The sequence below is a fragment of the Phocoena sinus genome, chromosome 14, assembly GCF_008692025.1.
Source record: "Phocoena sinus isolate mPhoSin1 chromosome 14, mPhoSin1.pri, whole genome shotgun sequence".
Taxonomy (NCBI): Eukaryota; Metazoa; Chordata; class Mammalia; order Artiodactyla; family Phocoenidae; genus Phocoena; species Phocoena sinus.
In genome coordinates, this window is record NC_045776.1 from 2536511 (window position 1) to 2560647 (window position 24137).

General features: G+C 46.2%; 1 long non-coding RNA gene across 1 annotated transcript; it reads left to right on the forward strand.

The window, feature by feature from the left end:
• The first annotated feature begins 6894 nt into the window (after window positions 1-6894).
• LOC116764921 lies at window positions 6895-18023 on the forward strand. Its single transcript, XR_004353084.1, has 3 exons — window positions 6895-7130; window positions 12327-12790; window positions 14260-18023. It is a non-coding gene; the product is annotated as an uncharacterized LOC116764921 (long non-coding RNA).
• Window positions 18024-24137: the final 6114 nt, after the last annotated feature.

Below are 24137 nucleotides of genomic sequence, written 5' to 3' on the forward strand. Positions count from 1 at the left end.
CTTGGGACCTCTGGTCTGTGCCCACTGGGGTTCCTGGGCTGCTGGTTCCCTGTATCCAGTTCAGGGTCTAGGAACGCACTCCCACACCTGGCAGGTCTGCCTGTTCTCTTCACTTTTCAGAGTCTTTGCATGTTCGTTTCGTATCACGTGCAGGGATTCTGCCTGTGCTTAGAGGGGGGACAGGGCGATGTGTGTCCGTTCCATCCGAGTCCTGAATTGCAAGCCCCCTGCACTGTCTTATCATATCATTTTCTTTGGCTCTGTCAAAAGTTTTTCTTTCCCAGTTTATTCCCGTTTTCTAGAGCTCAGCGTGTCCTGTTTGGGACCTTCTGCAGCAGAGTGGACCGGGACGAACGTGCGCTTCGGGAGCAGATTCACGGTTCACTCCAGCTCTGTGACTTCGTGCTGTGTGACCTGGGTAAACCGCCGCCTCCCGCATGCCAGCCGCTTCCTCTGTGAACAAGTACGATGCCCCCTGCCTTGTAAGGTTGGAGCACCCACAGCAACGCACGGCGCATGGCACCGAGGGCTCTCGGAGAGTGGGAGCTGGTATTATCCACACTCTCCCTTACGCCGGCATCAGATTTCACAGTTTAATGTCGGGTCTGTAAAAAGAAAAACACACACATACACAAATATTATCTTCAAAGAACAATTATTTGTGATTTGACATCTGCAGTAAAAGTTTCACACACAGGCCCCCTGTACCTATGGGCCCACTCACCTAGCCACCTACCAGTCTCAGCACAGAAGGCCGGCCGCGGACCACGCGGACACGGTGGGATTTTCACAGCGGACGATGGCAGGCATCGTCTCCATCTAGCACTTACTGCTCTGCGTGTTCCAGAAGCTTCCCTCTGTGACAAGAGCCCCGTGGAAGTGTGACACTGACCGAGGTGAGTGCCTTCTACATTTCACATCAAGTTTTCTTGCAAAGTGTGACAAACACAAAGGAGCCAAATCTTACCCCGACGTGGTCTCTGCCACGGGCCTCAGAACATCGCCTGTGGGTGTCCCCTCGTGGCTGCCCTTCCCAGGCTGGAGCACACGCACAGGGGCTCTTACCTGGCGACCGTGGGCACAGGGGCTCTTACCTGGCGACCGTGGACAGTGCTGGCCGTGAGCTTGGAGCCGCTGCTGGGTGGCCAGGTTAGTGACTTGGGCACGAGTGGATGCACAGGGTGGCACGCAGGGCACGCAGGGACCTTGTGCTGGACCGGGGGGAGGGCCTGGCCTCTCTCCCTCTGCTTCTATCATCTGCCTCTGTGTTCTGCTGACCAGCAGCCCGCACGGACCCACGACTCCTTCACCACGAGAGGCTGTGAGGTGCGGAGCCGTGCTGTCCCCGTCCTCAGGCTCCTCACTGCTTCAGCGGCACAAAGCCTGGCTTTGGGGCAGCCTGTCCTCCCTCTGAAACTGGAGCTGACGGATGTCGCCTGTGTAGGAAAACACAAAGGTAATGGTCTGAATGTCTTTCATTGCTGTGTCTTTCTCCTACAAAAATGCCTTTTACTTTTCTCTGATACCTGTCGCTTTCTTACGCAGAGGTGAGTAAAAGCAAACGTACTATTTGATCTCGCCCAGAAAGTCATATTTAATGATATTTCGTTGGATAGGTTAATAGTCCGCGTGAACGAGTTTGAGAAACGAAGGAACATAAACTTCCACTGTGTTCTTGAGTTTCCAATAAGGGTCTTCCTGTTGGCAACTTTTTAGCTGTGGGATCTCAGACATGTTGCTTTACTTCTCAAAGCCTCAGAGTCCCTGTTTGTAAAATGGAGATATTAAGAGTCCCACCTTCAGAGGGTTACTGTCTGGATCACATGAGTTAGACGATGAAAGCCCTTAGAACACTGTTTGGCAGAGAACGTGAACGATTTTCCTGCTGCGATTAAGGAGGAGAGTAAAGTGTTTACAGGCAATTCTTCTCCAACATTCACGCCGCAACTTGCCTTCCCCCTCTTGGTTGCCATGGCTGGATTTTGATTTGTAGAGAACAAATCAAAATCTGGATTTGGGTAGAGAACGAATAGCTTCATGTCTGGAAACTGGCGCCCCCTGCGTGGCCCTAAAGCGTCTTGTCCCAAAGCTGTCCAGGGTCACCCTTGCCCAGATTTTGCTCTTTAAATTTCATACCCTATTATATACATATGGCATTTCTCTTTCACATTTGGAAAGATTTGCTGAAACTGGTATCGTGTCTAAATACAGTATCTGTACTCACTCAAGTGTGTCTCACAATAGTCTGTGACAGTTTCTTTATATGAGCAGATTCCCTAGTCACCACAGTGCTCGACCCCCGGGCCCATCTCCTGGGGTCCCTTTGCACCCTGAAGACTTGGAGGGGGGCCTTGGATTTTGCCAGTTACATTTGCTCTTCCAGAAACATTTGCTGTTCCTTGCCGGTGTCTTCTGCCCTCCTGGTGGGTGGCCAGCTGATTACTCAATGATTCATTCCAGTAACTTCCCAGATCCGGATTCCAAGATGAACACTCTATAACTAGGTCCTAGGCCATCTCTTTTAAAAATGGCAATACTGTTCCTTTCGAGGAACCTCAGGAGACTTTCTCTGTCCTCTGGGACCCGTCACATGACGGCTCATGTCCCACTGTGACGCTTGCCAATGCCTGAAGTGGTCCAGAGACCCCCTAAGGGAACCGACCCTTTGCTGGGTAATGGTCCATTATTCCTCTGCCTCTGCAGCCTTTCCTTTCCATCCATCCATGTCTCACGGGGATTGTGCAAGACAGTTCACAGAAGCACTCTTCAGCAAAAATAATGAACTCAAACATGAAAAATACATATTCTGCTTTTTTGCTTTCCATTTTAGGGGAAGGCGTTTTCCTTTATTTTTCCCTTCATTTAATATATTTGAAAAATGTTGAGATTTCTTATTTCTCCTGTGCTGTGGAATCGTCTTAAGCTCGTCACTCTATAACTACTGTTCACTAAGACCTGTCTTTCTGATCTGGGGTGATGGTGACTTTACGAGGAAGCCATTTTAATACCCAAGTTTGCAGAGCTGTTCTTCCAGATAACACGGGGGTATAGTCATCTCTACAGGTGTCTAAACGCTGTTCCCTCCTGGGCACAGTATGAATTCTTCAGTGTGGATGCGCTGGGGGGAGGGGGCAGGCCCACTGCTCAGTGCCCTGAGAGGCAAGTCCACGCTGTCCCAGTCCCCTTCCAGTCCTGCACCCCCTGCCTGGGTCTGCACACCCCACGGCTCTTGCTGCCAGGACCTCGTCACCCAGCAGGTAGCCTTTCTGGATGGGGCGCCACAAGGTGGCCCCTTTCGGCTACCTACTGTGGAGTCTGTCAGTCGTAGGGAAAGGAACCATCTTCACCACTGGGCCAGCGGGAGGGCAGGGACTCTGGACGGCCTCTGCCTGCTGGGTAGAGGTTCAGGTCTCTCCCTCAAATACACCTGGGCTGGTTGATGGGCATCTTCCCGAGGAGCAAGCCTTCTACTCCCTGGTTGAAAACTGCCTCAATTCCCCGTTGGCTTAGCAATCCCACTACCTTGGTTTTGGGAAGGAGACACCATTGGGAGTCATGTGACATCTGCCAGGCCAGTGACTCACACCCCATGCTTCCTCTACCCTCCCCGGCACATTGGTGACGTCATCGGGTGGGAGGAAGGTGGGGAGGCGACGAGAGGCCGGGTGAAGGGGCAGAGCGGTCTGGGTCTGACGACAGGTGAAGCCCTCCTGGGAGTTCCCTCCACTTCTGTCCCGGCTAGGACCCCTGTGTCCTCAGTCTCATGTCTTCCTCTTTCCTGGCTGCATCATCTCCAGGAGGAAGCTCGTCCTTCATGAGTGTCCTAAAGAGGCTGCAGAGAAGCACAGATTTTAGGTTCTGGCATGCCTAAAAATGTCTTTACCCTCATATTTTATGGTTTGGTCGGGGATAAAATTATAGCTTGAACATAATTTTCCTCTTGCAATTTCCCTAGTTTTTATTTTATTTTATCTTTAAAATTTATTTATTCTTTTGCGGTACGCGGGCCTCTCACTGCTGCGGCCTCTCCCGTTGCGGAGCACAGGCTCTGGACGCGCAGGCTCAGCGGCCATGGCTCACGGGCCCAGCCGCTCTGCGGCATGTGGGATCTTCCCGGACCGGGGCACGAACCCGCGTCCCCTGCATCGGCAGGCGGACTCTCAACCACTGCACCACCAGGGAAGCCCCCTAGCTTTTATTTGTGTCTTTTTGTTTTTGTACAGGGAAATATCAAATGGCCTGATAACATAAATGGCCAGGGCCCTGACCCAACCATGTGTCCCAGCCCCACGTGTAGCTGTTTCTTTGGCATTGATCATGGACGACACACTTTTAAATGATACATGCATACGGGTAACTCTTGGTTCCTCGGCTTTCTCTTACTGTTGTCTTGCTGTTGGTTGGTTGATTTTCATGGCAGCTTGTAAAATTTCTATTTTTTGAAAATTCTATAAACATACATAAAAAAGAGTAGTATATGAGACCCACAGGTGTACCCATCATCCAGCTCGGACAATGACCATTTCATGGACCATCTTGTGTTTCCCTCAGGGTTTTGAAGGCTTTGTCTTCTCCCTTCCCTGTGCTGAGGAGTCCTATTCCTTCTACCGTTTCTGTGTGTGAACCGTGTTTGCTTGCTGTTCCCGTTTCAAAGCCCTTCAGATCTCCTATTTGGTGATGGTATCCCCACATTTCATGAGGATGGACCCAAATGTGGACCCAGTATTTATTTTTTTACATTTGTATGTCTTTCAGTGCTGAGAAATTTCCCTTCCCTTTATCCTTTAAACTGTTTATAGAAATTGTGTTTTATTTTAACTCTCACACCTACAAGTCCCAAGGCCTTTTATTTATTCCTTGCCCATACATATGTGTGGGTGCATGGGTGCCTGTATTCATCTGTTTTTGTTTCATGAATGCAGCATCTGCTTATCTACCTAATATTAATATTGATTTTTTAAAGTTTATTTCTGCTTCTTTCATTTTCATTGACTATTTCCTCTAGGTTAATTTGTTCTATTTTATGTTTCCCCCATCAAATTTCTAGTAATGCTTGACTATCCTCTCATATTGATAACTGAGGTACTAAAACCCAGATTGGTTGAGCTCATGGTGGGGCTTGCGGATGGGTAAGTGTCACCCACACCTGGTTTCTGAAGGTCTGGGAGTACGTGGGGAAGGGGTTCAAAGAGCAAAGGTCCTTTCCCAAAATCTCCTGCCTGGATACACTCCCTGTGCTGACCTTTGGTGGCGTCTGGGCTCCCACATTCAGAGCACCTACTGTTCACTTTCTCCACTGAATAAACCTTCAGTTTCTTGCAAGACAGAGAAGCGAGGGTTAGTGGTCCTCACCCGCTACTCAGAATGCTGGAGGGGACCCTTCTCCGTGGCTTCCTTGAGATAGACTACCTCTCTTTTGTCAATGTCTCCATCTATAGACACTTCCTCAGCTCCTCAAAGCCTTTACCAGTTTTCACTCTGTCCTCTAAGTTCCGTATACTTGTTGAAATACCTCACCTGCTGCCGTCTTTTCTTCCATTCTCTTTGTTACTGTGAATAAAACTTTTAAAATTCTTTTCCAGTGGGCTGAGCAGAGAGAAGATAAATGCATCTGTTCAATCCACCGTGTTAAACAGAACATTCGTTGGTTTCCTAGAGTGCTTTTTATTTGTCTGATTTCACTTTTTTCCTTCCCTTGAAATACTGCATCTGGTTATATGTGTGACTGATTCCTCTAAACCATCCACCTGCTTTATCTTTAAATCTCCCACTGTTTCTTCCCTATTAAGGAGCAGTTACAGCCTCTGTGCTGTTCGATTCCTCCAACATTCTGAAAGAGGAAATTCTCTCCCGTGTAGCCCAAACAGCTATTTGGTGGTCTGTGGTCAGCTGAATTGTTTCTCCAGAATGTAATGGAATTAAACGTCCCATCATAAGTAGATGTAACTGGATGCTTTGGCAAGTTGACCAAAAAAGGTTTCCTCAACCTCTTCTCGGTGTGGATGACTATAAATAGATTCCGTCAAGCTGTCGCCCTCAATCTTAATCTCTTTGGTTTTAGCACTGTCTGGTTCATGGCCTCAGATTTCCTGAGAGATTTTACTCCGTGGATCATAACGTTTATCCCCACTGACGTGGAGCTCTCCGGCCATGATGGTAGAATGTGCAGGATTTTCTCCCCAGCAAGGAAAGAACTGAATTTCTCATTAACTTGAAGAAATTTTTATGATCATCAAATTGTTCAGGTCTGGTCTTTTCAGAAAGCTACCAGAGGGGGCGGGGCTTCCCTGGTGGCGCAGTGGTTGGGAATCCTCCTGCCAATGCAGGGGACATGGGTTCGAGCCCTGGTCCGGGAAGATCCCACATGCCGCGGAGCAACTAAGCCCCTGCACCACAACTACTGAGCCTGCGCTCTAGAGCCCGCGAGCCACAACTGCTGTGCCTGTGGACCACAACTACTGAGCCCGCGCGCCTAGAGCCCGTGCTCTGCAACAAGAGAAGCCACCACAATGAGAAGCCCACGCACCGCAACGAAGACCCAACGCAGCCAAAAACAAATAAATAAATAAAAATTTTAAAAAGCTACCAGAGGGAGGAGAACGGGGTGGGGCGGGGAGAAAAGAAATTATGACTATTAAAAAATGGTGTCTTTTGTTCACGTTTCTAAACAACAAAAAAAATTTTTTTTCAGGAAACAGGGAGGACGCTGATAAAACCAAAAACACTTTGAATGTCAGTAGTCGCTCTGCACGTGCTTCTCCTGGACATTGGCACCCCTTCCATCCTCACAGCCTTTTTCTTTCCGTCCTGGCACTAAAAGGGTTAAATACATACTGAGCCATGATTCAAACTTCCTTCCAGCACTTTAAACTCTCAGAAGCCCATGCAGGGATTATTATCACTTCCTGTTTTAGCCAGGCTCCTCTTAATCTTTGGCAACTGTATTTCACTCGCTCTGTTTTCTCTGAGCCAGAAGGGCCCAGCCTCACCCTTTGAGCACCAATAAAGGCCGCGGTAACGCAAACGACCCAGACCCAGATAACTACACAAAGCGTTCCTGCCTGACACTGATGACAATAAACGGCAGCGACATTTAGGCCAAAAAACAGCCTAGAGGTGCTGAAAGAAAGGTGCGGTAAGATGGAGTAAGACTTCTAATGTTTTGGAATAAAAAAATTAAATATTACTTCTGCTACATACATTTGGAACATGTTTGAAAAAGCAATTGACCTATGTTTTTAGGCACATTCGCTGATCCGTGTCATCCTATTATATTTATTTTGTGCTCTATTTGGTCATAACATTGTTTGAAGGTCATTTGCTTAATCTGAAAAGTGAGAACGGAGTGTTTTTCAAACAAGCAAGGGGAGAAGTGAAAAGAAGATGTGAAAAGAGCAGGCTGGTCTCACCCGTTGACGGGGGACTGGAGGGGTCTCTGTTCTTCCTTGAGCAGTGAGAGGCTGGAACTAACCCGTGAAGCCAGCAGACTTCTGTTTCTGAGCATTTCCTGACTACAGGAAATACAGCTGAAGTCTGACGTGCTTATCAAACTGCAGTCTCCAAGTAATTCAATCACCAGCAAATTTCCCCTGTATAGATGTTTCAGTAGCAGTACACAGTCAGAGTTTTAGTATATATTTCGCCTTTATGCCCAATGTATAATCAGTTGCTTCTAAAAATATATTGTAATTGCTCAGGTAAGGGAGAAAGTTTATTTTCCTAAATGGAACACAAAAGGGTCAATTGCATTTAGAAGGAGAAAAATAGCATAGTAAGTGATGTCTTTCCTGCAGCTGTAGGTCTTGCTATCATCTGGGATTTTTTTCTGTATATATGGGTATAGATCATTATTGAAATAAAAGCAATGGCTTTTTAATATTCAACATTTTCTAGAAACATAGGTATCTATGTCCTGTTGATGAGGGAATATTTTTTTAAACTGGGTCATTGGAGTTATTTTTAATTTTTTTATTGAAGTAAAGTTGATATACAACATTGTGTTAGTTTCATGTGTATAGCAAAGTGATTCGGTTATACGTATACGTATATGTATATATCTATATTCTTTTTAAAATTCTTTTCCACTATATTTTATTGCCATTTACTGAGTATAGCTCCCTGTGCTACCCAGTAAATCCTTGTTGTTTATCAATTTTATATATGGTAGTGTGCGTCTGTTAATCCCATACTCCCAATTTATCCCTCCCCCTTCTTTGGTAACCATAAGTTTGTTTTCTATGTCTGTGAATCTGTTTCTGTTTCGTAAATAAGTTCATTTGTCCTATTTTTTAGATTCCACGTACAAGTGATATCATGTATAAGTGTCTTTCTCTTTCTGACTGACTTCACTTAGCACAATTATCTCTAGGTCCATCCATGTTGCTGCAAATGGCATTATTTCATTCTTTTTCACGGCTAAGTAATATTCCCTTGTGTGTATGTGCCACGTCTTCTTTATCCATTCCTCTGTTGATGGACACTTAGGTTGCTTCCATGTCTTGGCTATTGTCAATAGTGCTGCTATAACCATTGGGATGCAGGTACCTTTTTGAATGAGAGCTTTCATCTTTTCCGGATTTAGCTAAGGCAATATTGAAAACTTTTTCTTCCAGCTTCATTGAGATATAATAGACACACACTACAAGTTTAAGGTGTGTGAATATTAAACTTATTCCAAATTTCGCTCTACATAATCCCACTCATTTTGCATTGAGACTTTTCCAAGCCAGTATGGGAAGGACCCCAGAGCCTTGATTTGAGCAAGAGGCAGAATGGCACAGACTCTCCAGTGAGATGCCGACGTTCAAACCATGGCCCAACCATCTGCTGGTTGTGTAGACACTCGATCTCAAAGTTTAGGGTGAAATGGAGATAAGCCTGTCCCACCCCGCGGGGCTGTTGTGTGGATTACGTGAGTGAACGTGTGCAAGAGCACGTAACACAGCAACGGGTTGTTATTCCTACTTAAGGGAAAACCTGGGCTCACCCAGATAATTGTGATGGTTGAGGCTTTCCTGGTGGATATGGCCAGACATCTGAGGCCCCTTTCTGCTTCCAAAAGTAAAGACATTTATGCCATAATTTGGAACATGAGCAAGTATAGTGGTGTCTGAGCTTCTGCTTCATTATCAGACATGAATCATACCATGTGTCCTCAAGTGATTTTGCACGGTTAGTACGGGCGGGGGTCTTGGAAAAGCTAATTCACAGAGAGGAAGTGGCTTTCTCTCCTCAAGGAAAGTCCTTGATAGCTACTGGTGCCATTTTCAGGGCTGAAATTCTTTTCCTTTTAAAGAAGTTTGAGACACCAGATGAAAGACATTGGAAAGTTGTAAAGTAGGGCTAGCGTTGAGTAGATTCCAACATTCTTCACTAACTGGGCGGTTTCAAATCGCTAAGATTCACACCTCCTTGCAGACAACAGCTGGAGAGAGGATGGAGGGAGGGGATGGATCTTGGAAGGAACAGGGTTAGGAAGACACAGTCATCTATGGGAAGAGCCCATGGAAAGGGTATCCAGCCAGACTGCAAATCCTTCATTTTCCCTTCAGTCAGCTCATATTATACGTGGAGGATAACAGAGAGTTACAAAATGTAATTGATGAACTGCTGGCAGATTTTGGGAAGGCACAGCCTAATTCAGAGGAGATCAAGGGGGCCAAGGGCTGTGAAGTGGCTGGAAGGGAGCAGAGGCCAACTGGCGGGCTCTTTGGGGAGGCTGTCTCCACCCGGGGATTTTTATAAACCCTCCCCAGCCTCTTGCCAAGGACACTTTTACCTGGTATTCTGTTATTTGCAACTGAAATGCCCTAACTGACATAGGCTTGCAAATCCAAACTATCTCAGATACAAGAATTATTGGAACATGATTGCCAGACAAAATACAGGATAACAAATTATATTTAAATTTCAGGTAAAGAATGAATAATGCTTCAGTAAAAGTATGCCCCAAATATCGCATGGGACATACTTACACTAAAAATTATTTGTTGCCTATTTGCAATTCAAAGGTACCTGGGGGTCCTGTATTTTTATTTGCTAAATCTGGCAACCCTGCATTGGAATGGGAGTGGATGTATTTGGTAACTGAAAATTAGCATCACTTATGCCTCAACTCCCAAGGAGGGGGTGAAATTAAAGACTTATTTAAGAAAAATATATTCTAACAGTCATAATGCCATATTTGTTGCACGTATAGCAGTATTAAAAATGGGAGGGCTTCCCTGGTGGCGCAGTGGTTGAGAGTCCGCCTGCCGATGCAGGGGACATGGGTTCGTGCCCCGGTCCGGGAAGATCCCACATGCCGCGGAGCGGCTGGGCCCGTGAGCCATGGCCGCTGAGCCTGCGCGTCCGGAGCCTGTGCTCCGCGACGGGAGAGGCCACAACAGTGAGAGGCCCGCATACAGAAAAAAAAAAAAAAAAAAAAATGGGAGTCTTTTATTCCGGTTTCCGCCAAGGCCTCAAGATAATAGGTGTCAGCTAGTCCCATATCCATGCAGGTGCAAGACCTCTGGGGCGCTTCCACAGGAGGTGGTGAAAGTCAATTTCATGATTCTTGCACCTCATCAACCTTCTTAGCAGAAGCTACAAATTCACTTCTAAGCCAGTATAAACTGGGGGAAGAGAGACACTGTCATTCTAAATGAAGTTTGGTACTTTACCATATAGGACTGGGCACTGTAATTTCTGATTTAAGGCCATTATTACTTTGAGAAGTGACCAGAAGACTGTGTAATTCAAGAGTGGTTGGAAAAGTTATGAGGACCAGCCTGAGATTTAATGCAGGAAAGAGACAGCCGGCAAAGCAGATTAAGAGGCACGTGAGGGACGAGAAGAATATGGTTGTCTCCTGCTTGTGTCCCGAGTGTCCTGCCCTTCCGTGCCATGCTGCATGTTCCTGAGATCCCAGCCCTGGTCTGAGGCCCCAACAAATATTAGTGCGTTCAGTGCTCTCAACAGCCCAGTGAGGTACGTGGGTATATTATCATCATCTCCAGTGTACTGGGAAGGAAACCTAGACACATAGAGGTCGAGTAAGTCACCCAAGATTACACATCTACGGTGAGGCAAGGCCAAGATTTGAACTCATGCATGCTGGCTCCAGGACCGCCTCTTGTAACCATTTTTGAGTGATTATTATTAATTAATCACTTAACCACTATTAAGTGATTAAATATTATTGTAACTTCTCATTAAGTGAAGCAAATGCAACCAGATTTACATTAAAGGCTCCATATTTTCTATACCTCAATAATTTTATTATCGTCACCACCCCAACCACCACTGTCATCACCTCATCATCACCATCATCTCAGCATCATCACCTCATCCTCATTACCATCATCAATTCATTAATTCCAAGTCCCCAGCAAACACTCTCTATATACCGTGCACCAACGTACTTGCACTGTTTTGTATCACGGGAATTGATGATTTTTGAAATGATAGCGCCATGACTAGCGATTATCATTTACTGCGTGCATACTATATACTGTACTGAATCCTTTACTTATTTAATCCTCTCAACAAGCCCTCTAGAGTTAGAGAATAAACTGTCCACAACCAGTAAGAAAAAGATTTACAACCAGACCTTTCAGATGTGCTGCCTGGCCCTTGACCATCACAGCATCTGGCCTCCCTGACAGGGTTTCCTCTCTCCAAGTACAGAACTAGACGAATGGACTTAGCCCGGGCAAGAGAAAATTCCTCTGGGACGCCGTGGCAATTGCTGACACTCTCTTGCATTCCAACCTTTGTCTTTGATATGTCCACTTATTGGGAGACGATGCTTCAATATTTGTAATTTATAGTGCAAATATCCTTTACCTTGCTCCCTGAAAGATACTTAAATAAAAATGATGATTGCCAGCTAGCACAAACAACAGGAAGCACCCACCTTTCTAACATTTGGATAGTTAAGGAGGTCTGCAAATTTGGAAAACAATATAGCCATTACCAGGCAGCCGGCGTGCCCCTCCTGATGCATTGTGGGTCAGAGAGAGCACAGTGTTTTGTAACCATGGAAACAAACTGAGTTTGAGAAGCCTGAGAGCAAGCCTCCAGCATCCAGATTACCCTTCAAAGTTGGCAAAGGGGGAGAAAAGCTCAAAAATCACTTAATGCATGGGAAACTAGTTCTAAGATATCTAGACCTTAATGAAACCAAAGATTCTGGCTGACTCAGGAGACAGGGAGAGCTGTGACCTACAGAAGTGTCTGATAAGTCAGTCCCCAGCCTCTAACGGAAGCAAGAGCTGCAAGGAGGCCTTCTCCCCTCTCCTGAACTCACATCACAGGTCTTGTGCACACTCTGTCTCTCTTTCCAGAAGGATGTGCCTTTCCGGAACTCCACGGGAAAGAATCCACCCTCCCCGGCAGCTTTGCTCCCACAGCCCTCTCACCATGAGAGAGGACGTCCCCATCAACCTGTCTCTCCCAGCAGACACCTCGGCAAGACAGGTCACACCGAGGGACGTCCCTGGAAAATGCAATCCTTCCTTCTCATGTTGGCACCTTCCTGGGTGTTCCTGGGATTATGACTGAGAGTCATGGTCAGATCCAGTGGATCCTTTCTAGCCTCTGTGCCTTAGGGAAGCAGGGCTGGGGTCACATCTACTTGTGTCCATTTGAAAAAACAGCTGTTTTAGCTTCTACAGACTCCCCGAGGCCCAAGGAGCCACAGCCCGTACCCTGCGTTCTTGACTTTGGTCCTGGAGAGAGATGGATGGTGTCCTTACTGCCCTCGCACAGCCCCATCTGCTGCTCTGGTCTTGGCCGCATGTCCACTGAGGTAAGAACTTTGGGCCAACATGTAGTTTTGTTTTTTGAGAGCAAATTCTTATTGAGTGACTTGGATTAACTGACTTGGGGTGTGGGGTTGGTGCTGAGGACACGTTGGGTGTAAGTGAGCAGTAAGCAGAGAGAATGGCAAGGCGGAGCACACCCCCATTCCTCCTGGCCCAGAAGCTGAGCCCCTGCCTCCTCGTGGACAGAGGCAGCTGGACCTGACTTCGGCTTCTCCTGAGGACGCAGCCTGAACATCGATTCCATGAGAGTGTAGCTGGGGAAATAGCCCATAATGCCGCAATTATGGTTCATCTGTTGCTATGGCATTTCTGTGGCCTGTTTGGATTCATGAATGTCTTGATTATTTTCAATACCCATTTATAGAACACTCTGTTCATCACAATGGATTCTGAAACCATCTTCGCAGGGTACTCTGATAACAGACCCCATTAGTAATCGCACTACCACCTCACAATGTGCACAGGAAGCGGGTGTTGTTTTAATAACTAAAATCAGGGAAAGTGAAAGAAAAGACGTTATGAGAAATGACATTATCATTCTAATAAGGGAAACTCAGCTTTAGTTTAAATTACAGTTGACATAAATTGATGTTTTGATGTCAAAAGGTACCATTTGATATCATTGAGGCTTTGACATCTAGTTGGTGACACAGTTGAGAGGAAATATTATTTGAAGAACAGGTGACGATTTTAAAGGGAGGCGTAATGAGGCTGAAGGAGGAGATCGTCAATAACCCTGACTCGCCAATCTCTGGTTTCCAAAGAAACTATGTCGAAAGCTAACTAATTCACGGTTCAGTCTTTTATGTATTGGAGCCTATATTCGGAGAATGTTTACAACTTAGGAATAATAATGTATAATAATTATTTATTATAAATAATATTAATACTATAATAGTGTGAGAAATAAAAAAAGAGAAAAAATAATATCCTCCTATAGGTAGATGAATTACTGTGTATTCAGGCAATGGAATTCTGTATCACAGTGGAAATGAATGACTTAGAGCTACGTACATCAACACCCATGGACAACATACCACACAAACAGGCAGGAAAAAGCAGAAGGCCTACAATATTATACCACTTACGGAGACTTCAAAACTATGCAAGCCTAAGCAACATATGATTTAAGGGTATAGTGCTATGTGCAAAAATTACAAAGGAAATTAAGTGAATAAGGAACACAAAAGTAAGCGAATAAGGAACATAAAATACACACACACACACACACACACACACACACACATGCGTGAATATATCAACTATGACCTTTAACAATATTGGTCCGGTTCTAACGCTTAAGCTGAGTGGTTGGTCTGGGGTGTTTGTAATATTATTCCTTGTATCTTGTGTATACTTTTTAATATCTTCTTTTGTATTTACGAACCATAGTAATGGCCATCAACTCGCCTTTCTTTTTCTACCTACAAACGTTTATTTTCCCTTTGTCCAGGCGGGGCTGTCCCAGCACTTGCTCCTGCCAAGCAGGGATGTCCAGGCCTCCCATCTTCACAGAAAAAACTCGCCTGGGTCAGAGGACATGCTCTCTACTGCTCTGTACAACGGGATTAGAAATGACTCCCAGCCCCCATGATTACAATCCAGTAAGAATGAGTGTAACTAAGTGGCTGAATTCACAAATATGTGAGTTTCTGTCTAAAAAAAGCAATTGTGAGCCGGGATGGTGATGATGATGATTTCGATATTTTTCAACAGAACGTGTTGGCAAAATCATACAAAATAGAGTAGATGATCGCTATTGGCTCTCTTCCTTTATATGATTTTTCTGGAATACAGTAAGATCAAATTAGAGAGTATCCTAAAATTTCCCTTCCCCTCTGATTTGGAACTGAGTCAGAGGGAGGTAAAGAAACTTATTTTAGGTCCTAAAACACTGAGTGTCCCCAGAGGCTCAGTCTAAGCCCCCGTCTCCCACATAAGGGGCCGGCCCACCCCATCCCCCAGCCTGCGTTCTCCCCTCTGATACGTTACTACGAGAGGGAGGGGCCACTTGGAGTCTGGCAAGTGTCCTAACACAAAGAGCACTGATTTGGGAGGCAAGAGATGGAGGTTTAAGTGCTAAATCTATAATCCACAATCTCAGCCACCTGCCATGGAAGAACCGTCTCCATTTGTGCGATGGTGTGTTTTAATACCCCGGTGAGTGGGCAAAATTCCCAGCTAGATTCGACAACAAATACAAAGGCTTATGTGCGAAATCGAACGTGACCTAAGTGTGGCCCAGTAAGCGACGGCAGATGCCTGCTTGGCTTTCGTCTCCACTAGCACCTTTTAATACCATGATCTTTCCATCTTCCAGTATTATTGGCAGCACCCTATTGGGTGCTAATCCTCCTACGAACACCTTGCAGCTTTTGACTGTCCAGGTGAGAAGGCCTTCAGTAGGTGTCTGGGGCGGCAGTACCAGAGGGCACGCTCTTTACACAAGGAAGAAACCAAGATGGTCGGGGTTAAGGGTGACCCCAAATCTTTAAAAAGAAGAAGGCTAGGAACACATCTCAGGCCCTATCTTTGCCCACAGTACACTTCTTCTGGTTGTGTCCTAGGAAGTAGGATAGCCAGGTCACGTCCAGGAAGCAAGCCTGCCTTCTCTCACGATCAGACCCCCTTCTTCTGGTTCTTCCCTTCTGGGGGGTCCCACAGCCTCTAGCGCGAACCCATCTGCTGGTCAGCACTCTGGCCGCAACCAGAACAACTACGTCTGCCTATTTTAAGTACAAGAAATTCATTGGTGGGGTGTGAATGCAGAGAGGGTCACAGAACTGACCCAGGACTCAGAAGGCTGCCAGGAACTCCGGATTTCTGGAAGGTCAAGGAGCAGGAAGCAGCACGGCTCTCTCTTCGCGTGAAAAGTCCGGCCAACGATACAGTGACTGTGAATGGATTCTAAGTACCTTCCCATCAGTGAGTCAACGAGCTCCCGCCTGGGAGCATCCAGCAGTTCCCACAGTGGGTCAAGGCCGAGTTCAGATGCCACAGGGCTAAGAACGGGAGTTACTCGCAGTCCAGCTTCGGTGGGGACGGCCACGCACTGCATCCCGCTAACACAGCGCATCTGGGGGATTCTGCCAGGACACGAGGAGCGACAAATGCCCACTGAACTGACTCCTTCGACTCTGCTGGATTTATACATACACACACGCACAGACACGCACACACACACACTCTTCTCCCTGGATGTTCACTTCCAACAACAAACTAGTGCCCTGTAACACACTGCTGCTCTCTTTATCTCAAACAGAAGATACGCTCGCTCCTTCACCAACGGGCAACTGCCCAAAGCCTCGATGGTCACCCTCCGCGGCCATCCTCAGCACGTGTTCCTCCCTCCTCGCGTCCCACTGTGTGCCGTCCTGCTGTTCTGAAATCTGCGCACTAAGTTATGGCCGGCTACCAACAAACTGTGTATACAGCAGTGAGGAGAGGAATGAAAAATGGAAATTAATTAATTCGTAAATATATACATGACACGGAGAGGAAGGAAATACCCATAGAGGCTCCGGCATGATTTCTGCAGCGGCCAGAGCTGAGGTTTATGACCCTCTTTCTACCATCGTGTTTGTTTTGCCTTCAGCCAGCATCTCGAATGGCCTGAGGTCCTTATACACGAGGGTTTCCCAAATATGTGTTCCTGAGGAATCTTGAGAGTTTGCTGGTCCTGTCTGTAGAGGATTGTATTAGTCAGAGTTTTCCAGAACAAAAGAACAAATAGGATGTGTGTATACACAGAAAGAGATTTGTTTTGGGGAATTGGCTCACACAAACGTGGAGGCTAGCAGGTTCGCAATCTGCACAGTGGACCGTCAGCCAGAGCCGGGTGATGCCACAGTCCAGGTCTAAAGGCCTTCAGCTGATACTTCCCTTTTCGGAGGTTTTTTTTAAATCCCAGCCGTCCTCGTGGATGTGAAGGGGTATCTCATTGTGCTTCTGATATCAATTTCCCTAACCACTGATGATGCGAGCATCTTTCCAGGCGCTTACTGGCTCTCTGTATACCTCCTTTGAAAAAATGTCTATCAGATCCTTTGGTCATATTTTAATTCGGTTCTTTGTCTTTTCGTTATTGAGTTGTAACACTTCTTTATATGGTCCGTATCCTATAACCTTATCAGATGTATGATCTGCAAATATTTTCCCGCATTCTGTGGGTTTATTTTTTCAATTTCTGAGAGTGTCCTTTGAGGCACGGTTGTTTTTCATTTTGAAGAAGAGGCTAGTTTTTGTATTTTGGAGGTTGCCTGTGCCTGGTGTGTCATATCTCAGAAAGTGTTGCCTAATCTAAGGCCATGAGTGTCGACACCTATGTCTCCTTTTAAATCTTTTATAGTTTTAGCTCTTTGATCCATTTTGAGTTAATTTTTGTATATGGTGTGAGGTAGGAATCCAAATTCACTCCTTTTCCAGTTGTCCCAGCACCATTCGTTAAATTGACTATTCTCTCCTTATTGAATTGTCTTAGTTTCCTTGTTGAAAAAGGAATCGGCCATAGATGTATGGCGTTATTTCTGAACTCCCGGGGGCATTCTTTCGATCACTGTCTTGATTAGTGTAGCTTTCTATTAAGTTTTAACATCAAGATTCGTGAGTCCTCCACCTTTGTTTTAAGTTGGCAGGATGATTTTGGCCAGTTTCGTCCCTTGCACTTCCACATGAACTTGAAGATAAGTCTGAGCTTCTTGGACACACTTGAATGTGTTAAAATGATAGCAGGGGCTCACAGGAGGTTGAAGAACAAGACTTGTAAAACTCACAGGAAGCCAGAGAAAAGGAGCTCGGGCTGCCCGGGACATGATGTGATGGCTTCACCTTAGCACCTGCGAACAAACTCCAATTGTTCCTTTGCTGTTGCTTTGCATCCTCCAGTTCCAAAGACCTGGTGTGGGTGTCCAGCTGGCCGAGTCCAGTTCCCACGTCTGAGCTCTCGCTATCTGGGAAAAGGAGAGCAGGCTCACTTTTCCTTTCGACTTTGGTATCAGGAGCTGGGATTCTGCATCAGGTGACAGGTTTTCACTATATTTTTAATAATATTCACTACATCTAAATGGGGATAATTGTTTACTTGTCTGTAAGTTCCATAAAAGCAAGTATTACGCTTTGTCCAGCCTTTTTATCTGCCGTTCTCTGTAAGAAGCACTTTTCCCTGAGGGACTGTGTCTTTTATTTCACAAAAAAAACCCACATAAAATAAATATGCATTGAAGCAAAAAGAGAATAACAATCCTATAGCCTAGGAGGCAGGTATAATTATTATCGTTCCCGTGGTACAAACAAGGAAAGTGAACCTTCTTAAGAGTAAGTCATTTACTAAAGTTCTCATAAAAAGTGAATGGTTGGGCGTAAACTCAGGTTTCCAGACTCCAGCACCCACAGTCCTGGGCACTATTGTACCAGACGGTCGTGGGCCTGGACACTGGCCTTTAGTATGCGGATCAGTTTCCTAGAGCTGGCTCACAAACTGGGTGACACCACAAACTGGGTGGTGGCTTAAAAACACCAAAATTTATGCGCTCACAGTCCTGGAGGCCAGAAGTCCAAAATCAAGGTGTGGGCAGAGTTGGCTCCGTCTTGCCCTGAGGGAGAAACTGCTCCAGGCTTCTCTGAGCCTGTGGTCGTCCTGGCGATCCTTGGGGTCCCTTAGCTTGTGGACCCACTGCCCCACGTGGGCCTCCATCATCCCTGCGTCTCTGCGTCTCTTCCTCTCTTCTTATAAGGATACTGGTCATTGGTATAGGGCCCACCCTAATCTAGGATGACCTCATCTTACCCAATGACATCTTTTTTGTTTGTTTTTGTTTGTTTGTTTTTGCGGTACGCGGGCCTCTCACTGTTGTGGCCTCTCCCATTGCAGAGCACAGGCTCCGGACGCGCAGGCTCAGCAGCCATGGCTCACGGGCCCAGCCGCTCAGCGGCATGTGGGATCTTCCCGGACCGGGGCACGAACCCATGTCCCCCACATCGGCAGGCGGACTCTCAACCACTGCGCCACCAGGGAAGCCCACCCAATGACATCTTTAAAGACTCTATTTCCAAATTAGATCACATTTTGAAGTTCCGGACGGACGTGAATTTGGGGAGAGACCATCCAATCCAGTTCAGAGTCACACAGACCTGAACTAGGGTATTGGCCCCTCCCTAGCTTCACGACCTCAGAATCCTCACTCCCTCGGCAGTTGTGATGTGTAACACAGGTGACAGTACATCCCGGTTTGCCTCAGACAGTCCCTGTTGCCCTGACATCACTTTAATATTGTCCCCATTTACTCCCCAAAGTGTTTCCATTTGAACAGTAAATGATGCAGTCACCCCACGCGCAATGTGTGTGAATGCCTAATACACAGGAGGCCCTCAATAAGTAGTAACATCTATTATCAAAAGAATCGGTGTTCAGTAATGGGGCCACAGGTTTTGGGTAAAGGCTTTCTGTCACCTAGGAGGCGAAGGCTGGGCCCACAGTTGACGGCTGTGGCTACAAACCAAAGAGGACCATTCATGTGTGGAGTGTCGAAAGGAGGATAAATCACACGCTGCCTGGAGTTCGCAGAGGCCTCGCCCATGCGTAGCTGCACCGTCAGTGCTGTGGCTATAGTCAAGGGGTGTATTTACGTCGTTGGTTAAAAGGCAGGGCTGAATCTTGTTCACTGATTTCTCCCCTAGCTTAGCACAGTGAGGTAAGTAGCACAGCTTCTAAAGTCTGTTGATTTCCTGAACGAGTTATACAGACATCCCCAAATCAAGGTTCATCACGCTCAAGTGGGGTAACTCCAGCTTTCCAAGATGGATAAGCAGAGTCTAAATCGCTTTTGTTTCTTCTTTGTAAAGCGACCTCATTAGACTCTTCCTCTAGCTCTTAAGGCAGGGGCTTGAACTTTGTATGGGCCCCACGTCTGCCCCCAACCCAGACCCACTGAATACAAGCAACCAGGGTAGAACCCAGGACTCTGATGTTTCAAGACCATCCCCGGCGAGTCTCTGCTCATTAACTCAGGAGGCGAAGCTGCTACCAGGGGTACCTGTGATCCAGCTCCAGCAGGAAGAAAGGAGAAACGAACGGCAAGGGCCCAGCACACTCTCTTTACCTATCTGTCACCAAATGTAGATTCAGAAACAATCCTGATACTCCCGAATACCTTTCTTCTCATCTCCTTAAACATTTCCCTCAGTGACGCCCTCGCATCTTCAAATCAACTCAAAGGAAGGTGCAACCTTTCTCTGCAGCTTTAGGACTGTGCTGTCCAGTATGGCAGCCACCTGTAGCTACTTAGATTTAAATTAATTAAATACAATTTGAATTCAGCTCCTTGGTTCCAATTCAGGTGCTCAGTGGCAGCTCCCACATTGGACAGTGCTGACACAGGGAGCTTTTCATTGCTGCAGAAGCTTCCATTGGACGGCACACCTCTGGCTCTAGAGGGGTGTCTGCTGACCTTGATTGCAGGAGAGTCATGGGGAGCTTTCAAAACCCCAACGCCCAGGCTGCACCCTTGACCACTTCATCACAGCTTCTGGGGACGTGGCCCAGGCCTCTCTACAGGTGCCTGGGTCATCTGGAGGGTTGTTAAAGCAGAGACGGCTGGGCCCCGCCCACAGAACTTCAGATTCAGTAAGTCGGCAGAGGGGGTGGGGAGGTGAGAACGTGCATTTCTAACATGTCTCCAGGGAGCTTGGCGCTTCTTTCACAGCCACTGCCCTAGAAGGCAGGCAACCCAGGAGACTGCATCCACCCCCGAGCACCACACCGTCCCTTCTGGCAGGGCAGCCACCACCCTGCACGGCAAGTAGCCGCAGAAAGCAGGCCAAGCCCTGCTCCCACGCTGCTGCCCTGTGGCCCCAGGAGAGGGGCCCTGAGGCCGCGGGGCCAACGTCCAGCTCAAGAGGAAACTTCCTTCTTGCTCCCAACTCCGCTCCGTCATGTTTTCTGTGCGTCATTCCCAAGTTCCTGAGGCCACGGGGACATGGCACCCTCTCCAGCGCAGCCTGGCTCCAGGGTTCGTGAGGAGGGGCTCGCCCTTTCCAGATGTCCCCGCCATGCCCGGAGGGGGATCTCTGCAGGTCCCCCGGTTCTGCAATCCATCCAGTGTTCTTTGCCCACTGGTCCCCCAGAAAATCATACTAATGGATCCTATCGGGAAGACAGTGGCCCTGGCCTTATGCAGCCTGAAACTTGTGGAAAACAGAGCCACATGGGTAATATTTTAGGGTCACACACTGAGACCCACAGTAAGACCGGCCCCAAAGGGATGCAGCCCACAAACAACCTGCGGCAGAGTCTGTGTAAAGCGCCCCAGGGTTTCACTTCCAATCTCCGCCTTGGTTCTATTCAAAGGGTTTTCCTCCAGGATCACACGGATTTCCTTCTTTTCTTCTTCTTCTCATCCCATCTCATTTTATTTTATTTTATTTTTTAACATCTTTATTGGGGTATAATTGCTTTACAAAATAATGTGGGCTTCTCTTCACTCTAGATGAAGAAAAGCATTTACGAGGTATGAGAGTCCATCCCTTAATGTAGCCCATATTTTCCATTAAAAAACAATGAAGTTGCATGGACGGACCTAGAGATTGTCCTACTGAGTGAGACAGCCAGACAGAGAAAGACAAATACATGATATTACTTATATGTGGCATCTAAAGAAATGGTACAGATGAAGTTATTTACAAAACAGAGTCACAGATGTAGGAAACAAACTTATTGTTACCAGGGGATGGGGGGAGGGATAAATTAGGAGATTGGCATTAAAAGATACACACTACTATATATAAAATAGATAACTAATAAGAACTTACTGTATAGCACAGGGAATTCTGCAATACTTTGTAATGACCTATATGGAAACAGAATCTAAAAAAGAGTGGATATATATATACATTTATCTGATTCACTTTGCTGTACAGCAGAAACTAACACAACACTGTAAAGCAACTATATGCCAATAAAAATTTATTTAAAAAATAAATTCTAACAACAAAAACGACAAAAATGAAGTTGCTCTAACCTAGTCCCAATTTCTGTGCCTTAAAGAAATAAAGGATAATTGCTTATCCATCAGAGTGGCTTAACTTCACCAAACACCAGATCTTAAATGCCATTTTGAGGCCAAAAAAACCTTCACTCTTTCTTAATACTACGTTTATATGGGTATATTAGAATACAAAATGAGGAAGCTGAATTCTACCACAAACCTGAAGAAAAGTTACATCAAATCGTTGGAGAGAATGTGTGACAATAAAGTGTAAAGGTTTTTCAGACCCTGAAAACACTGATAAGCAAAGGATCAGCTCCTTGGTCTTGTTCCAAAGACTTCCAGAATAATAATTGTTAAAAACACAAAGAGCAAAATGTATAAAAGTGCAACAACGCAGTGTTTCAGGTTTACCCACCGGCATGCACGTCCGTGGATTACTCCGGAAATCTAGCCCCCAGTTGAATCTATTTCACTGAATAACATAAAATGTTTACAAAGTCCGTCCTACATCTCCTAGAGCTGTAAGTTTCAAATCACATGGTGTTTTTTTTTTAAGCGCTTGAGCTCAAGCAGGAAGAGATTCCTTTTACGCTGGAAAGGAATCAGGGATTCGGGTCGCATTTTAGCTCATCTCTCATTTTCAAGCACTCCTCAGACGTTAATAAGCGTAATCCCCTAATTTGGCGAAGAAACCCAGCCCCCCAATACCGGGCTTTTTTCCTGGGCTCTAACAAAGAGAGCAGGTCTGCCCCAAAGCAGGGAGGGGCTGCGGACTCCCCAGACCTTTGACCACCCTTTTGCCCCAAGCTCCAGCTTTTCAGTTAGGAAGTTAAAGAGAAGGAAAGAAAAAAAATATTTAAAATTCAATCACAAGAGTGTCTATGCATCATTAAAGACAGACCTTTGTTCTGTCACTTTCCGAACTTTAAATGTGAATTCATCTTCTCAAGATTACTGCTGGATTTTGTTCTTCTGGGGAAAAAAGACAACACTTTAAGCACCCTGAAATGAGGCTTTCACCTGATACTAATTTTCTTCTTAGTTATAAAGGCTATTGTTTGTTTGAACAAAGAGAAATAGCAGCTATTAGCAGCTGTTTACATTATAGGAATGAGGGCACAGAGGGGGGAGGGGAGGAAACCTCCTTCATTAACGAGCAGGGGACATTGATAACTGGGGGACTGCAGGCCCGAAAAAGGAAAGACAATGCTCGTATTTTCTAGTCCCTCCACCCATGCAAGACGCAGTATTTACCATCTGTTACATGCCACTAACACATTTTAGATAGATCTAGGTTTAGTGTGGAATTTTAGATTAATCAAGCAGGTAGAGTCCGATTTTTAAAAAAAAACAACACACCACCCTAGAAGTCTGGGATCAGGCTTGTGTGGAGACACCGCAGGGCCAGGCTGAGCACACAGGGCGGCCCGGCGTCTGGGCCACGTCGGGGTCGCCCCCGGCCCAAGGAATCCTGGCCTTTCAGGAGGGGCCGCAAACCAGGCTCTCGATAAATATTTATAGAACAAATGAGTGAATGAATTTCACTTGAATTAAACATGACTCCTCTGTGCCCAGCATAATTCACTTTCATTTCAGTGATTGGAAACTTGGCTGAAAAGTGTCCTTCTGAAACCTTAGAGCAGAAGTTTCCTGTACTGCCCAGCTCCCTGGAGAGCCTCCAACCTGGCCAGAGGCAGAATGAAGCCCTAACTCACAGCCCTTCATCAGAATATTTTTATTAAGGAAAAAAAAAATCACAATCGATGATATCCGGTGACGGGCTTCTGCCACCCACCCGTCTCGCGTTCCACCTGGTCATGTGCTGGTTTCAAACTCAGGGCACAAGCAACACAAGTCCGAATTGATTCTTTTTTTAATCTTTGGGGAAGAAACAGAAATGGAGGAGAGGGAAGAGTAACAAGGGCGGATTAAACACGAGGCAGGTCCAGGCTTTTAATATGACTGTTGTCAACTCACCAGATATCAAAGCATTAAATGCAGGCGTAATTTGTCCGCGGAGGTCCCTCCATTGTTCCCTGAAGCATCAAGGGGGGTGGGAGTGGGATTCAGTGTTTACATCCACGAATCCTAAAGGCAAGGCTAATGCCCTTTGCCATTAAAGCTGCGGACCTTGCTGTATCTCTCTTGAATGGAACAAGCTACGTTTTGAAGGACCATTGTCTTCCATGTGGAAATATTTATTTGCTGGCCACCGCAGAGCTGCCAGGAAGGGATAAAGCATCTCCTGCTGGAGTTTCAGAAGCCGGTCTCCAACCGCTGGATTATGCTGTGTTCTCTGCCTCTCCCTCACGACTTTTTTTTTTTTTTTCTTTTTACTATAAGAGAC